The following is a 4,912-nucleotide window of genomic DNA, read 5'->3' on the forward strand; positions in this document are numbered from 1 at the left end:
GATTTTCGGTGAGACATCGATCAGAGACTTTTAGTTCATTTCAGCAGTACTTGCGAGGTGAGTTGTCCTCACTATACTAACAGGGTCAAGGGAACCAATGTCGGCCATTTTTAGATTTGTATATGAGTTTATAACATGTTATGCTTTATGATATGTATCCTGGTTATAGGATGGTTGATATGTTAGAAATCGGTTAGATCGGTATCCCGATTATATGATGGTTGTTATGTTAGAGATCGGTTAGATCAGTATCCTGGTTATAAGATGGTTGTTATGTTAGTGATCGGTTAAATTGGTATCCTGGTTATATGATGGCTATCATGATTAGTGATCTGTTAGACTTGCATGACTATTTGTTTATATATATATATATATATATATATATATATATATATATATATATATATATATATATATATATATATATATATATATATATGCATATGTTTGTTGGTTTAGGGGATTGGGTTGAGGCAAGTCCTGCTTTGTGCTGTAGACCAAGATACCCATGGCGGACCGGATAGACTGCATACCCGGGATGGAATATAGTCAGGCCGAAGGCCCGGCGAGCGGTCCGGATAGCCTGAAGGCCCTGAGAGGCAGTCCAAACATGCCGAAGGCTCGGAGAGCGGTCCAGATAGACTGATGGCCTGTCAGGCGGTCCAGTCAGACTGATGGCTCATTATGCATCTTGTTTGCTTATATGTTATTGATGTCTTATGACATTGGTATTTTGGGGGTAACTCACTAAGCCTTCGAGCTTACATTTATCGATTATTGTTTCAGGTACCTCTAATGATCGCGGGAAGGCGAAGGTGTGGTCGTACAACTCCTCATATTTCATGATTTTTATGATTGATTATCGGATACTCTGACATTATACTATTTTGGAAACAAGTTTTGTAATAATCATTGGTTTTGAAAATGATTTAAAAAAGTTTAAATTCTGCATGATTTTTATAGATGTTACATTTAATATGACCCAACACAACTAAATCCCATTGTAGGTTCGTGTAACATCCGGTTTCCCAGGTATTATATTTTGCTCTTTTATTTTGGGTGTTGAAGGGAGACTCGGCGAGTTGGCATCCAGATTCGCCGAGTATGGTCGCGGATTCGTATGCGAATTCACAGCTGGACTCGGCGAGTCCATGCTGTTTAATGAAACCCTAATTTCCAGAGTTTGAGACCTATTTAAAGGGTCTTAGGGCTGTCATTTGCGGCCACCAACTCCCAGAGAGAAAACCTAAGAGATCTAGAGCGTTTGTGAGGAAGGAGAGGCCATTCTTGAACCTTTTGTGGGTGTTTTTGCAAGAAGGAAGTGTTCAAGGCAAGAGGAGGCTGAAGGAGGAGCGATTTTGGTGGTTTTGAGCTCATAGAGATTGTATTGAGGTATTATTCTCGAACCTTCTTCAGTTTTTGGTGTTGATTCTTAGTGTTAGGGTTTTCTAACCCTTTTAGAGGTTGATTAAGTGGAGCATTTGGTCCCTTCTCGAGTTTTTGTTCTGGATCTGGACCCAAAGAGGTCCAGAAGCCTTAACACATGGAGCTTTATGAGTCCTTTTGGGAACCATGGGCTAGGAGTGTCATTTTTGGGGCTAAATCACCATTTTGGACCATTTAGATGTTATACGAGTGCCAAGGTCCGAACTTTACATGATTATCATGCTTGGGGAGGCCAGATCTATGATTGTATGGAATAGATCTGACCTCAGGAGTCGTATAGAGTTTGTGCATGGCATAAACTCGCCGAGTCCGAAGAACACAATCGGCGAGTAGTATGAAGGTCGCCCTTTAATCACTCAGCAAGTGGACTTGCCGAGTTGGGGAATAAATCGGTGAGTCGGGGGAGTTTGAGTTCAGGTTGGAACTCGCTGAGTTGTTCTTGAGACTCGGCGAGTTGAGTCGGGGTGGCCCCACGATTCATGCCAGGTGGAACTCGTCGAGCCAGGGGAAGTACTCGACGTGCCAAGAGAGGGTCTAAAAGAGTCAGTGGACACGTGTGGACTCACCGAGTCGCCCTAGTGCACTCGACGAGTCGGGTCAAAGTTTGACCGGTTGACCTTGTTGACTTTTAGGGTTGAGTACAGTTGTATTTATGAGCGTATTTACTTTATGTGATTAGGCGGAGGCTAGATCACATTTCTACCGAGTCAGATACTTACCGAGACGTCGAGGTGAGTCTTCTCACTATAAGTTACCTAGAGTGGTATTATGTGTTGACCAGATGGTCTTATGTGTTGTGTATGAGTTATGTGCTATGTGATATATGTATGCGTATGATGTTATAGACCGGACCGGAGGGTCCAATGAGCTATGACCGGACCAGAAGGTCCAACGAGCTACGGGACTGGAGGGTCCCGCTGAGACACGTTGACCAGAGGGTCGTATTATAGCCTTGAGTGGCGTATATGTTGTATGCGGTATTTTGGGGAACTCACTAAGCATTTATGCTTACAGTTGTTGTGTTATGTGTTTCAGGTACTAGTGATGGGCATGGGAAGGCGCCGGCATGATTCGTACACACTTATGGAGTTTATGTTGAGATTCTGGGGAGACGTTTTGTGATGATAACAATTGATACAATATGTTTGACAATATTTTATGAGTAAATGTGTGTTTTAAAAATGAAAAATTGTTCTGAAAATTTACGTTGTTACAAGTTGGTATCAGAGCCTTGGTTTGAGGGATTTAGATGCATCTTCGGGCGTATCTGAACTCAAACTGAGGATTTGAGGAAAATTTTGATAATGAAGTAAAATTTTTGAAAAGAATAAAAAGAGTTTTGAGACAAATAGAGCAGAGTCATGTGTACGATCAGCCAGCGCACGGATGGTGAATCCCCAAAAAGTACCCTTACATTATGTATGAGATATGTTATGTTACATTATGCATGCTAGAGTAGGCTAGGTGTACATATTAGGACTAGAGTGGCCTGATTTGTGATGCCTTAGCCTAGGAGATTTCTGTTGCTGAGATGCTTTAAGAACGAGTAGATAGCAGTTAGGAGCTCATGAGAAAAGAGTACTTGTAATCCAAGATCCAAGGAGGAGGACTTGGAGTGAATACTGATGCGGTGTGGTCAGTAGTATTGGGTCCGTACTACTGAAGACACTGGATCAGTGGGCATTCCAAGTAAGAATCTTTTGGACAACGGAGGACAAGTAGGGTTGCGTCATCGAGTTTGTGTATGCTTGATCGAGTCTCTGATAATTTTTGTTGTATTTCAGAGGCATCATGGTTGGGACTCGACACACACCTGAGAGCAGTGGTGTTAGCGACGAGGAGATCCGTCGATTGATTCATGAGGAGGTGGCTGCTGCCATCCGGGCTGAGATTCCTGAGATGTTTGGGGACATCAAGACCACGTTGATTGAGACTTTTGATGAGCGGTACGCCGCGCTGACTGAGGCTGCTGCAGCTACAGCTACTACTGTTGTTGCTGCCGCCAGACCTCAGGGAGGTGACTCGTTGTTGTTCCGGGAGTTCAGCAACACGAAGCCACCAGAGTTCGACGGGACGCAGGACCTGATTGCCGCTATGAGGTGGATCTTTTAAATCGAGTGATGTTTCTATACGTGCTCTTGTCTGGAGCACTTGAGGGTTCGGTTCGCCTTGAACCAGCTCCGCCTGGGAGCGAAGGATTGGTGGAAGTTCGTGATGGCGAACTTTCACTTTGACTGATATTTCCGAGGTGACCTGGGAGAGGTTCACCGCTATGTTCAGAGAGGAGTATGTTCCCCCGGTGGAGAGGGAACGGTTGATTCAGGAGTTCTTGACCCTCAAGCAGGGTACTGATTTTGTGGCAGTGATCACCAGGAAGTTTCATGAGAGGGCGATGTTTTGCCCTGAGTAGGTGTCATCTGAGCAGGCTCGTATGAGCCGTTATCTGAGCGTTCTGAGGAGAGATATTCGGGAGTTCGTGGCGAACTTGACTTATCGGACATTTGCTGAGCTCCAGGAAAATGCCCGGAAGAGGGAGATTGAGTTGGAGACTCAGGCCAGGGAGGAGGCCGAGTCACAGAGGGTGGATTGGCGGCCGGCTCAGTCTCAGCCGACAGCCAAGCGGGCTAGACCCGCTGATTCGAGATCTGGGGGCGCGATGGGCCGCACTTGTGGGAAGTGCGGTAATAGTCACGAGGGGTCGTGCAAGACTGGGGTATGCTACAAGTGTGGAAAGGAGGGGCATATCGCGAGGGATTGCCCCAAGGGATTTTCGATTTGATTTCATTGCAACCAGACTGGCCATCGGAAGGCCGAGTGCCCGCAACTTTTTCAGGGATCTGCACCTGCTGCTAGGACTACCGAGGTTCGGCCGGTGAAGGTCAAGGCCCCGAAGGCTCGTGGGAGAGCATTTCAGTTGACCACGGAGGAGGTTCGCGCGATGCCCAACGTTGTGGCTGGTATGTATTCTCTTTCCATCTTTTATTTGAGTTGAGTTTTTATGCTTATATGATGGTATGCGTAGGTACTTTTCTTGTGAGTTTTGTGCCTGCGTTGGTATTATTTGACTCGGGTGCGAGTCGGTCGTTTGTTTCTGTAGCATTTAGTCAGCATATTAGTACCCATAGAGAGGCGTTGGATCGGCCTCTGTGAGTTTCCATAGCTGATGAGCGAGTAGTGTATGCTTCGGATGTGATTCGAGGATGTGTCCTTGAGATCTTCGGTGTGGAGTTTCCAATAGATCTGGTTCCGATCGCGATGGGGGACGTGTGTGTTATAGTGGGTATGGATTGGTTGAGCCGATATGGAGCTGTGATAGATTACGAGCGTCAATTGGTGACGATTCGAGACCTTAGTGGGGGGTTCTTACGGTGTACGGCGAGGGTACACACTCGGGGTCAGCATTTTGTTCGGCCGCCAGAGCGAGACAGAGTCTACAGCAGGGCTATAGGGGATTTGTGGCATATGT

Source organism: Lactuca sativa, chromosome 5, assembly GCF_002870075.4.
Source record: "Lactuca sativa cultivar Salinas chromosome 5, Lsat_Salinas_v11, whole genome shotgun sequence".
NCBI classification, from domain to species: domain Eukaryota; kingdom Viridiplantae; phylum Streptophyta; class Magnoliopsida; order Asterales; family Asteraceae; genus Lactuca; species Lactuca sativa.